At 38.0% G+C, this 14,062-nt stretch overlaps 1 pseudogene; it reads left to right on the forward strand.

Moving 5' to 3' along the window:
- The first annotated feature begins 8,207 nt into the window (after nt 1-8,207).
- On the forward strand, nt 8,208-9,097 carry LOC101609301 (annotated as a pseudogene).
- Nucleotides 9,098-14,062: the final 4,965 nt, after the last annotated feature.

The following is a 14,062-nucleotide window of genomic DNA, read 5'->3' on the forward strand; positions in this document are numbered from 1 at the left end:
GATATTGATCTATATATCAAATACATACAGAAATGATGTGAAAACCTTACATAGTTTACTTTGACCTCTGTCTTCACATGGTTTGCCCAGGGACAGATGTTTTTCATTTTTTTAAATGACTGTGACTTTATTGAAAATATGAAAATTAAAGGAAGAAACCCAGTTTAATCACAGTATATTTTAAAATCCCTCCCCAATATTAAAGGATCATTACCAAATATATAGCGCCATAGTACAAATATTGATGGGTGAGGGTATTCACCTCACACAAAATAATAAAAACAAACAAACACTGAAAACCCATGTTAGTATCCATAAAAGTTGATAACAACTTGAGCTTTCCTCAGACATAGCAAGGAAAAGGTTACAGAGTTTATACTACTCAAAGTTCCCAGTTAATCCTAACAAGAAAAGAAAAACAAGAAAAACCCAAGGTCAGCAGTACATTTTGAACTGTGAAAGAGAATGGGGCTACTGAGTTGTACAACTGGAATTATGACTAAGACCGAATTCTCCTCTGCATTAACTTCCTTTCTGGTTGTGAGGACAGGAGGGAAGAGTTGGAGCAAAGCAGAGGGCTGGTTGTATTTAGACTATAACATGTCCTTACAACCCTTCAATATTGGTCACCAGGTCAAGATTAGAAATGCATTATGAATAGCTGGGAAATGGAACCAGCCTAGATGTCCCTCAACTGATGAGTGGATAATGAAGATGTGGCACATTTATACAATGGAGTTCTACTCAGCCGTAAAGAAAAATTAAGTTATGAAATTTGCAGAAAAATGGATGGATCTGGAAAGGAGTATATGAAGTAAGGTAACCCAGGCCCAGAAAGCCAAGTGCCATATTTCTCCCTCATATGTGGATCCTAGCTACAGATGATTGGGCTTCTGCATGAGAAGGAAAATACTTAGTAGCAGAGGCCAGTAAGTTAAAAAGCAGATATAAAGGGAAGTGAAAGGAAGGGAGGAGGGTACTTAATAGGTTGGTATTGTATATATGTAAGTACACTGATTGAGATGGGGAGGTAATATGATGGAGAATGGAATTTCAAAGGGGAAAGTGTGGGGGGGGGGGTGAGGGAGGGTATTACCATGGGATACTTTTTCATAATCATGGAATATGTTAATAAAAATTAAAAAAAAAGAAATATGAGGATCAAGTTTCAGTTTCCTGCATGTGGTTATCTAGTTTCTCCTACACCATTTGTTGAAGATGCTATCTTTTTTCCAGCCTATGTTGTTCAGGCCTTTGTTGAATATCAAGTAGCTATAGTTGCTTGACCCAAAGTCCGGGTCCTCAAGTCTATTCCACTGGTCTATACTCCTGTTTTTATGCCAGTAGCATGCTGTTTTTATTACTATGGCTTTGTAATATACCTTTAGATCAGGTATGGTGATGCCACCAGAGGTATTTCTTTTGCTGAGGATATGTTTGGATATGTGAGGCCTTCTGCCTTTCCATTTGAAATTTTAAGATCATTTTTTCTATGTCTGTGAAGAAAACTGTAGGGATTTTAATTGGAATTGCATTAAATCTATATATTGCCTTTGGTTGTATTGTCATCTTCACAATGTTAATTCTGCCTATCCAGGAGCACAGGAGGTCTTTCCATTTTCTCAAGTTCTCCTCAATTTCTTTTTTGAGTGTTTTTATGTTTTCATTCACTTCCTTGGTTAACGTTATTCCAAGGTATTTTTGTTGTTGTTTTTTCTATTGAAAATGGGACCACGTCCTTTATTTCTTTCTCTGTTTCTTTGTCATTTGCATATAGAAAGGCTACTGATTTTTGTGTATTGATTTTTTATCCTGTGACTTTGCTATAGGAGTTAATCACCTTCAGGAGTTTTGGGATGAGGTCTCTAACATATACAATCATGTTATCAGCAAATAGAGCTAACTTAACTTCTTCCTTTCAAAATTATATCTCTTTCATTTCCTTTTCCTGTCTTATTGCTTGAGCTAGGACTTCCAGTACTATATTGAAGAGCAGAGGTGAGAGTGGACAACCCTGTCTTGTTCCTGAACTTATGGGAATTCCTGCAGTCTCTCTCCATTAAGTATTATTTGGGCCTTCGGAGCTTTGTATATTGTCTTTATTATGTTAAGATATAAACCAACTATGCCAGTTCTCTCCAATGTTTTGATCATGAAGTGATGTTGTATCTTGTCAAAGGCCTTTTCTGCATCTATCAAAATGATCATGTGTTTTTTATATTTAGCCTTGTTTATGTGGTGTATTACATTGACAGATTTTTTGTTGTTGTTGTTGTTTATTTATTTATTTGAGAGCAACAGACAGAGAGAGAAAGAGGCGAATAGACACACACACAGAGAGAATGGGCGTGCCAGGGCCTCCAGCCACTGCAAATGTACTCCAGATGCGTGGGCCCACTTATGCATCTGGCTAACATTGGTCCTCGGGAGCTGAGCCTCGAACCAGGGTTCTTAGGCTTCATAGGCAAGTGCTTAACCATTAAGCCATCTCTCCAGCCCACAGTGACAGATTTCTGTATGTTGAACCACCCTTGTGTTCCTGGGATGAATCCCACTTGGTCAAGTTGGATAATGCTTTTAATGTGTTGTTGGATTCAGTTTGCGATGATTTTGTTCAGGATCTTTGCATCTAAGTTCATCAGGGAAATAGGCCAGTAGTTTTTTTTTTTTTTGTTTTTTTTTTTTCTTGTGGCATCTCTGCCAGGTTTTGGAATTAGGGTGATACTAGCTTCACAGAAGGAGTTGGGTAGCTTTCCCTGTTCTCCAGTTGTGTGGCACAATTTGAAGAAGATTGGTTTGAGTTCTTCCATGAAGGCTTGATAGAACTCAGGTGAGAAGCCAGCTGGTCCTGGACTCTTGCTTTTGGGGAAGATTTTTATTACTTTGTTAACCTCAGTGAGTGTGATAGCTTCATTTAGGCAATTAATCTGCTCTGAGTTTAGCTTTGATAGATGGAATGCATCCAGGAATTTATCTATCTCCTCCACATTATCCAGTTTTGTGGAGTAGAAATTCTTGAAGTAAGTCCTGATGATTCTCCCCATTTCACGTATGTTTGTTGTGAGCTCTCCTTTTTTATTTTGAATTTTGTTAGTTTGAAGCATCTCTCTTTTTTGCTTGATCAAATTGGTCAGGGGTTTGTCAATCTTGTTTTTTTTTTTTTTTTTTCAATGAACCAGGTCTTTGTATTTTCAGTTGTCTTAGTTGTTTTCTTAGTTTCCAGTTCATTAATTTCTGCTCTGATTTTAATTGTTTCTTTCCTTCTGGAGCATTTTGGGTTGGATTTTTCTTGCTTTTCCAGTGCCTTTAGGTGGATGGTTTGGTTATTGATTTGGGATTTCTCTTTCTTTTTTATGAAGGCATTGAGTGCTATGAATTTTCCCCTGAGGACCACCTTCATTGTGTCCCATAAGTTCTGGTACGATGTGTTCTCATTGCCTTTCAATTCTACAAATTTTTCAATTTCATTTTTTATTTCACCTACTATCCATTTATTGTTTAAAAGTGTGCTGTTCAGTTTTCAGGTGACAATTGGATTCTTGGTGGGTCTTTTGTTTTTAATTTCTAGCAATAAAGCATTGTGATCTGATATCATGCAGGGAATTATGTCAATCTTCCTAAATATGTGGAGGCAGGCTTTGTGACCCAGTATATGGTATATTTTAGAGAATGTTCCATGGGCTTCTGAGAAGATATGCAGTCTGTGGATTTGGGATGGAAAGTTCTGTAGATGCTCATTAGGTCTAAGTGATCTATGGTTTTGTTGAGCTCTCTTACTTCCGTGTTGAGTTTCTGTTTGGATGATCTGTGTATTACTGATAACAGTGTATTGAATTCCCCAACTATGGTGGTGTTAGTGGTTATGTCTGTGTTATTGTTAAGTAGGTTTTGTTTTATGAACTGTGGTGCCCCTGTGTGCATACAGATTTATGATTGTAATATCCTCTTGATGTATCATTCCCTTGATAAATAGAAAGTGGCCTTCTTTGTCTTTTTTGATTGTTTTTGGTTTGATGTCTATTTTATCAGATATTAATATAGCTACACCTGGTTGTTTCTTATTTCCATTTGCTTGGAATATTGTTTTCCACCCTTTCACCCTGAGGATGTGTCTATCTTTAGTGGTGAGGTGGGTTTCTTGAAGATAACAGATTGAGGGGTCTAATTTTTTGATCCATCCTGTTAGCTTGTGTCTCTTGATGGGTGAATTAAAGCCATTAATATTTAGGGTAATGACTGTGAGATTTGATTTGATCCCTGCCATATTGAGATGGTATATGTGGGTTGGTGTTTTCATGTACTTTGAAGGTTTTTGTGCCTGCTCTGAGTTTGGTTGTTGTGATCTGCTTCTAGGCATTTGAGATTGATTGTTTGTTTATTCTCTGTGGAGAATTTCTTAAAATATTTTATGTAGGTTTGTTTTTGTGTTCATATAATTGTACAGCTGAGTTTTGTCATAGAAAGTTTTTCTTTCACCATCTATTATGAGGGATACTTTTGCTGGGTAGAGTAGTTTGGTTTGGAAGTCATAGGTTCTTAGACTTAGCAGTGTTTCATTCTAGGCCCTTCTAGCATTCAGGGTTTCCATTGAGAAGTCTTGAGTAATTCTGATGGTGTTACCTTTAAAAGTCATGTGCTGTTTTTTCCTAGCTGTTTTTAGGATTTTCTTCTTGGTGTCATGTTTAGAGGCTTAATGACAATATGTCTTGGAGAGTTTTTCCTTTGGTCCAGTCCGTTTGGAGTTCTGTTGTCTTTTTGTATCTTGATGGGCTTTTCTTTTAAGAGACTGGGGAAGTTTTCTTCAATTATTTTGTTAAATATGTTCTCCATGCTTTTAGTCTGAAGTTCTTCTCCTTCTGGTATTCCAGTGATCCTGATATTAGGATGCCTAATTGTATCCCACAATTCCCTCATGTTCTGTTCACAGAAACTTTTGTACTTAATGAAATTTTTGATCTCTCAATCTGTTTCTTCCATTTTGTCTTCCAGATCAGAGTTTCTATCCTCCACATGGCTGACTCTGTTCTTGGGAGCTTCTAGAGTTTTGGACTTGTTCAATTAGGTTTTCATTTTCTACTACTTTTCTATATATATTTTTCATCTCTCTGTGAAGCTCCCTTTTCACATCATTTTCTGATTTTCTTGATACTTCTTGGAATTCATCATTGCATTACTTTATGTCTTCATTTAGCATCACCAGCTGATTTTCGGGGTCTTCTTTTTTTTTTTCACTCTCCCTCAAATCTCTTAACTGTCTTTGAACTCCTTCCATTTTACTATCTATTAAGTTTAGTATAGTGATGGTAGAATCCACATGATTATTTGTTGCTTTTCTGCAAGTTCTGCCAGTATCTTGGTCACGGTTTCATTGCTCATAACTTCATTTTGGTGTTTTGATTTTAATGTCTCTTCTATGTTTTGATTAGAGATGTTCATTGTAGGACTGAGTGATCTAACTGGATTTTCTTGCATTTGAGTTTTCTTGTTATTTCTTTTCTGCTGTGGTCTGCCCATTTCAGTGTATGGGCATGGAGGTGGGTGGATCAGCCTGGGGTCAAGATAATGGGAATCTGAAGCAGCCTGAGTCAGTTGCCAAGCAGCCTGGTCTTTGGTTCTCAGTTGCCAAAGCCACCTGAACTCCTGCCTGTCCATGGCACCAAAGTTGTCTGAGCTCTCATGCTGTAATGCGCCAAAGCTGCCTGTGCCCATGCTAGGAGGGACACTGAGGCACCAAGCACTGAAGAAGCCCAAACTCTGGGGTGGCGGAACACTGGGACCTGGAAGGACAATGGTGGTCGGCCAGTGCGGCAGACAGGGAGCGGATGGCACCTGAGCTAGTCAAGCGACAGACACAGTCTGAGCTTGCGGGGGAGTTGCAATGGGCCTGGGCTTGTGAGTGAATGTGCAGTGGCCTTTACAGTAAGTGAGCAGGTGGGCGGAGCAGGCTAAGCTTCCACAAACAGGGATTGGCATGGTGGCACTGTTTGGCAGGCAAATTGATCAAAGGAGTCTGAGCTCTAGTGGGCTAGCAGGCTTAGCCTGGCCAAGGTTCAGAGGTAGCAGGGAAATTGCCCCTGTGCAGTGAGGCAAGTGGAACTATGTTGGCCTGGGACCCTTTTCCTATAGTAAGAGCAGGAGTTTCCTGAAGCTGGGACTGTGGGTATGGCACTTGCCTGGGGGGAGGGGTGGGCTACCCGCATGAGAGGGAATCAGCAATTCCCTGATTTTTCCCCTATGTGCCCTCCCATTGGCAATCTGTTGGAGATTGCTCTCCCCTAAAAGACCCAGTGATCCCTTAATGTCTTGCCTTTCTTTCCTGGAGAGGTGTGGTGCAGTTAGGTGATTGCCATCTTGGCCGGAAGTTGATTCCCAAATGATATTTCGTTTGGTTGGGAATTTCTCTAAGTTGGTTTTTGTTCTTAATATAACGTCAAAGAGGGTTTCTTCAAGCTTTTGATGAAGGAACAATAAGGAAGAGGTATTGTCCTGGGGGTTGGGGGCAGGTATTCTTTCCCATGCCTGGAGGGCACACAGCAGAACTTGGTCATAGTAACCTGGGGGCTGTTGGGCCTATTGGACACTTGTGGAAAAATTACCCTGTCTGATCAGCTATCAAAGCCCCAGGGAATGTTCTGTTGGTTGTATTTTCCCCTTATCTGTTGGAAGCATTCATCTCTATAGATGGCTTCCCACTGAAGGAATAGGGGACTAGGCAGTGAAGACCAACAGATATCATGTCAGTCCTCGGGGATGTTAAGGGAGCCACATAGGCTCTGGAGGAGGGACTTAGTCTGTGGCACATGGATACAATCCTCCCAAACTGCCTGTCTGAGTTCTTCTAGGTGACTGGCCTGATATGTAAGGGCCAAGCCTGAGTTGTTTGGATATTAACAGAAAAGCTGTGATTCCCTGATAATATGTATTTGTGTTCGTATTTTGGAGCTCACATAATTTCTGTGTGATTTTCAGTGAGGGGTGGATGGAGAAGGGTCCAAGTCAGGGGAATTTATCATGTTGGGATTCTTTTGGCCCATGTAGCATGAGTCCGGATGGGGTCAGCCTGGATCAGGAGGTGGTGATAAAGGGAAGTGACTATAGGGGAGTCTGGGGTAATTTTTTTCCTAATTTCTTCTATAGCCTTTTCAAGGGAACTGAGGTCCACCACTGCCCTGTCCTGAGGGCTTTCCTCATTGGATTCATCATCTGATTTTGGCATAGTAGACTTAGGAGAGCTAATACATGGTCTAATAGTGGCTATGATTGGGAGGAAAGGGGGGGTTCCTTCCTGAATTTCTTGTCTCCTGGCTAGATAAGCTATGTGTGTCCACATGTCCGGGTCATATGGATCCCCAGAAATCATCCAGGGGGCAACCTGAAGTACTTCTTCCCAAAAGGAAATTGCTTCAACCAAGAGACATCAGTTGCCCATTCACTATATCTGGTCCCTCATGATGATGTGAACCAAAAGTAAAGGAGGAAAGAGAGACACCTGCCAACCCTCAGTTGTGAAGGCAAGGCAACAGGGGGCTATTACCCTCAGGAGGACAATGTCCCTCCAGGGGAACACTTACCTACCCTGGTGCCCCATGTTGGGCACCCACTGTGGCCCTGGTTGTCCTATTAAAAACAGGTAACAAAAGACTTTAACTGTTTTATGGAGATAAGAATAACCATAGGACTATGGTATATCAAAACCACACATTTAGTTGATTTCATTAAAATTATTTTCCACAACTTTAGGATAACTGTTGAGATTTTGCTCCAATAGTGGCTAAAAAATCTGCATTTGTTCTATTAATTGCGCTGTCAACAAAAATTCATTATATGTGTTTATTTATTTGACAAATATTCACTGAATCTTCAATACAAATAAATACTAGAAGCTGGGATTTTTTTAATGTTTCTAACAATTTGTTATTTTATCTTATTAGTATTAAATTTGGACATATTTTGAATGTAAACATCACATGTTGGTACCATCGCTTCCCTCCTTCCTGCCCCTTTTCTGAAAGGCCTTCCTCATTGGGGATACAGGTCAAAAATTAGACTTAGATTTTTTTTTTTTCTCAAGAAGCATGTTATTAAATTTAAATTACCACACTGCTGGCACTATGTCAAAAAATACCATAGGGCATTGGAAGAGAATGGGCTATGCTTTGGCAATGATGAGCAGAAGTGGGCAGCTCAGTGATGCTCTTTGGAGAAGCATGGGTGGCATGCAGGATATGGGATGGGTAACAGTGAGCCTAATCTTGGGTTAGCACCTGCTTCTGCATTTACAAGCTGACAAGAGGCCAGTGTGAGGTGGCTACCCACCTTGGTGGTCAGCAGAAGATTTAAGCGATGGTTCATATGATGATGTTTTAAATGCTGAATAACTTGAAAAACTTCTTTACCTGCTTGAGTCAACTGAGGACCCTGTAATTATTGAAAAAGCCCTGATCACCATGTATAAATTATAGCCTTTTAATTAAATATGAAATTATTCATGAATTGGGTGGCATTATAGTTGTTGGAAACAGCCCCACAATCCAAGCCACAGTAGTAAAGCGAAAGCTGTAAATGCACTAAGTACCTTGAGTGTAAATGTTGAAAATCAAATCAAGATAAAGATATGCATCAATCAAGTCTGTGAGCATGCTTTCTCTGAACTCTGCCATGCAGCTGGCTGGACTGAGGCTGTTGACAAACATGACTATGACCATGATAACAATGCATTCTGAGCATTATGAGTATTATGGACCTCTTCTTCTTGCTACTTACCGAAAATGGAAACACTAAGGTATAAGAGTTGAAGTTGCTTTTGCATTTGTCTGAAAATCCAGCTGTGACAGAATTACTCAGTACCCATGTGGGCTTCTCATTCCTTTTTCTTTTTCATGGGCAAAGAAAAAAGGAAAATACTTTTTGATAACTTTTGCTACTTAATACAAATAACAACCTCAGTAACATTGTTTAGCTAATCATCCACCTTTCACTAAGGGTCTTTATTTTTCCTGTTACATAGAGAAGAATGTGCCCAAAAATGAAAGCTTTGTTTTATCATCATGACATGGGTATGAAAGAAAAGGTTGTAACAATAATACCAAAATTCTGATTAGTCATATTTTTCCAAATGCAATATGTAACTTAATTCACAGAATATAGGTTTTCTGTTTTTTGTTCCTAAAAATGAAAGGATTCCTTCAGCCACCAAATCTAACCAGTAACTACCACATGTAATTTGTAACACAGTTCAGGTTAAGCATTTCCAATCAAAAATGGTGCTCAAAATGTTGGGTTTTGAAGCATTTCAGACTTGAGGCTTTTGTATACTTATCAGGGAAAATATTTTTTACTACCCACCTCTCTTAGTGTGCTGTTGTATAAAGATGTTATATATATATATATATATAACATATATATATATATATATTACAGGGAACCACTCAAAATGTTCATGTACAGGGAATTTATTAAGATAATTGAGGCACTGAAGCGAGTCTGACTGTATAACTGTAGAAATATACCCATGAAGTAGTGGTTTTATAAAGCACATTCTAAAAGAATATATGTACTATGGTTCTATGGTAGTTTTTTAGGGTGATAAATATTTACATTTCTATATAGGCAGAATATATTTAGAATGATACACATGTTCTGGGCATGGACATGGGGTGTGAGAATGTCAATTTTCTATGTATACCATTTCTATTGTTTGAATTTTTTTACTATGATCATAAATTGTACAGCTTTTAATAAAACTAAAAATGGAAGTGGGAGTGAAAAGAATGTAAATTTAAATTGAGATGCATAAGCATGACATCTAAGGAAACTGCAAAAAAATTTAAATGATAAGCACAAATATTCTGTAAGGACAATGGTGGAAATTAGCCTAAACAGCAGCAGAAATTAGGCATATTATTAAAGAAACTCAGATGCCAAGAAAGGAGTTTGGCATTTAGACATGAGAGCTGATGAGAATTACTGAAAAATTTAAATTCACATAATCCAATTGGAATCACATTATGAAAAACTGTTTCAGTCAAAATGAGCAAAATCAGGGTAAGGGAGTTGATGAAAGATAGAGCAAATGTAATGTGTATAGGTCACATTTGTTTAATGAAAAATATTAACTGATTTGAAGAGCATGCAAAGTAGGAACCATTCTGACAGTGGATAGATTTATGGAGAGAGAGAGAGAGAAAGTGAGAGACAGAGAGAGAGAGAGAGAGCCTTTGCAACAAAATGTAAAAGACAAAATGTAAAACTTCCTTCCTTCCCTTATCTTATTCCTGTCCTATCACTTAAATTTGTGTGTATTCATAAATACTCTTTGATTTATATCCTATAATGTCACTGAAGTCAATGTTTTTTATTAGTTATGGACATACTCAGTCTGTAAAGAGCACATGTGGGTACCATCCTTTCCCTCATCCATGCCCCCCTCCAAAGGGACCCTCCTTGTTGGGGATGCTAGGAATCTCCATGAGGACTGTGTGTTATGCCTTATGGGGGCAATCCATCAGTTATGGGAAAGAGACAATGTCGCTGTGCATAATGACCCAACTTGGGGACTTGCTCACTTTTAGATTCCATGTTCCATATCGACAGCATAGGGTGTCTTCAGCATAGGTCTTACCATTAACCTCTGGTGGGAAATCAAGTGCTCTGACAGAAGTCTGTCTTATTTTGGGGACCCCTGGAATTCTATTCAGCAGTTAGAAAATATGACACAATTAAATTTTTAGAAAAATGAAGTCAATGTTTTGAAATTGTTTTGGGTGAGATTACTGTTAGATCTTGATCCCCAGAAAATACTCGTATAGTCTTGTAAACTCAGACATTGAGGAAAAAATAAGTAAATGTATAGTGAGGGTTTAAGTCAGTCAAATTCAGTTGCCTGTATGTAACACACCCATGTATGGTGAAGTACTATCTTGTCAAACAAACATAGAAACCAGAAAGACTGCTGTGGTGAGGTTTCAAATATCAGACTGAGAGATAATGAAACCCTCCAATAGTCACTTTCAGATCAAAATGAGTCCTATCATATATGTACTTGTTCAATTAATGCTTTATACTAAGTTTATGAATTTACTCAAGTGAGATATGAAGTTAAAAATTTTAAATTCTATGAAAACATTCCTAAAAAAGAACAGGCAATATTGTTTTGAATGAGTTACAACAAATAGAAAAATACATGTAAGAATGATAAATCTTATATATTTTCTTTTTGACATTTTTATCATATCTATGTTTTCATTTAAAATAAGCTAATACTTTAACATTATTTAGGAAACCAGTGATAATTACCAAGGAACTACAAAGAACTGAGACACTCTATGAAATGGCTGATGTACTGATAGATTGTCAGAAGGATGCTCTCTGTGCTAAGCCACAACATAGCCAACTTATTGTCTCAACATGTTTTTTTTTTTCAACTACACGTTTGAACTAAAGAAATATTTTTAATCTTATTGTGAAATGGTAACTTTTTCCCTAACTCCTACCTTCCCTAAAATGTGGCTTGCAGAATGTGGCTCTATTTGCTAGGGTCTTACCTAAAACTCTGGTCACTGCTTTTTTTTTTTTTTTGTTTTTTTTTTTTGTTTTTTTGAGGTAGGGTCTCACTCTGGTCCAGGCTGACCTGGAATTAACTCTGTAGTCTCAAGGTGGCCTTAAACTCCTGGCAATCCTCCTACCTCTGCCTCCCAAGTGCTGGGATTAAAGGTGTGCGCCACCACGCCTGGCCCGGCTTGGCCACTGCTTTTTTTTTTTTTTTTGGCAAATTTATAAGGAATTTACCTCAGAAGTATCCAAATTTAAGAGTAGTTGGATAAATATTGAGAATTTTTTATAATAAAAGTTACTTTTGTTGTTGCTACTAGTGCTATGGAAATCCAAAGAAAGATATGCCACAAACCAGGCAGCATCAATAGGACAAGTGGTGCTTTACATGATCTATAGTGGCTGAGAAATTATTTCAAAAAGGAAGAATTTTTTCATATCAGTCCTAAGTATGGACTTGACAGGTTATAGTAAGCATTTTTTTCTTGATTTTAAGCAATAATTTCTTGAATTAAATTGAAATACTATGAAACTTATTTTAAATGTTAAATTCATCAATTTTAGCAAGTTTAGAGTCACACAAATATCCCCACAATTTAGGGTGTTTTTTTTTTTTTGCTAAAGTTGTTATTCTACAAAGTACATATGCTTGAGAACATTTAGCCAATCCTATCCTATCATATATTTTAAATAATTTGAGGTCATATAGTTAATTTGTCTAGTGAACTAGTAGACATTATTTAGATGAGATATGACATTTCCTTGAGAAAAATAACTTCAAGAGAAGAAGATATAGTTATAAAATAATGGTGTATTGTCTACATAGGACTGGTAAGCTTGTCCCACTCCTATTAGAGTCAAGCCATCAAGTTTATGGGGATTCTGGTTATATGTATCACTGGACACTGCATAGGTGCTTACTGACTCCTTAATAGCCAGTTTTCATTGATTGGATGACCACAAAAGAACATTATAATACATGCTTAGAATGTAGGGAATATAGACAGGTTGATAATTCTTGGAGTTTTCATTTCTTTTTTAAAAGTTTTATTGAAAATTTCATGCATTAACTTAATGTAATTTGACCATAATCTATTTCCATTACTGGCTTTTGCCATCCCTCCCCTGCCTCCTTTTCTGTATCCTTTTTCTCTCCAACTAGGCACTTTTATATTTTGATGTCATTATTTTGGTCTTCTTCTTTCATCATGGCTAGTTAGCTTTGTAGCACACAGGGTGGATTTTCATAGCTGCAAGCCTAGTTATAACTTCTTTCTCTCTCCCTTGTCAAAAATGTTGACAGACTCAACACTGTATTATGCAGGTCTTATGGAAGTACTGCTACGTTGTGAATGCAAGAGTCAAGTCATGACCATGGGATAGTGCCTCAAAGTACTCCTTCTCTTCCTCGGGCTCTTATATTCTTTCTTCATCGTCTTCTACAGTATTCCTTGAACCTTGTAGGGAATGATTTAGATGCTTTATTTTGTGTTGGGCACTCCACAGCTACATACTTAGCACATTGATGAGGTTTGTGTTTCCCCCATAGTCACCATTGTCTTTAGAAAGAAATTTCTCTGACCAAAGGTGAGAACAGCAGTAATTTATGAGCACAAACATAATATAAATATTAAATGAAAATTTGATTGCCATCACATATTCAACATTGGCCAACCAATATTGGTGGCTTCCCCCCTAGGGTGTATGAACTTCCCAGCAATAGGTTTTGGACTAGTGTGGGAGATGAATTCTCTGTCATGGAATGGGTCTCAGATCCAATAAGAGAGCAGTTTGTTGCCCCCATAACACTCATTCCACTGTTGTAGTGGTGAACACCTCTTGTTTGGCTGTGTAGTGCACAGGGTGGATTTTCATAGCTTTAAACTTATTGATGACTTACTCTCTTCCCCTAGAAGTTTTCATAGAACTTTCCAGATCTATAACAACTAGTCAGGAGGGAGGAAGTGATCCAGCTTCATTCCAACTTGATTTTCAGTGTCCTGTGACTGACGCTTGTGGTATTTTCAACAATAGGGTCTTAACATTTCGTTCTGGAGAGCAACCAAGGACCTTGGCAATAGCCTGTGTTATTTGAGCTTCCTTATTGACCACAGGTCACTGGGTGGAATCCTTTTGCCAGCTATGAGGGTATTCCTGTGAAACATATGGCTCCTAAAAACTGCATTAGCTACTCTTATGGACTGTTTCCATCCAAATATATATATATATTTCCATCCAAATATATACATACATACATACATACATACACACACAGACACACACACACACACACACACACACACACACACACACACACACACACACACACATATATATATATATATATATATATATATATATATATATTTTTTTTTTTTTTTCCTAATCAGTGAATGCAGTCAAGTTGGTACCATTCTTAGCCTCCTCTCTGTCCTCCCCCCTTCACGGGGACCCTCTTTATTGAGGTATATGGGTCGTGCACTGTGGGGTTAGCCTTTAGTTTTGAGTAGGA

The sequence above is a fragment of the Jaculus jaculus genome, chromosome 6, assembly GCF_020740685.1.
Source record: "Jaculus jaculus isolate mJacJac1 chromosome 6, mJacJac1.mat.Y.cur, whole genome shotgun sequence".
NCBI lineage: Eukaryota > Metazoa > Chordata > Mammalia > Rodentia > Dipodidae > Jaculus > Jaculus jaculus.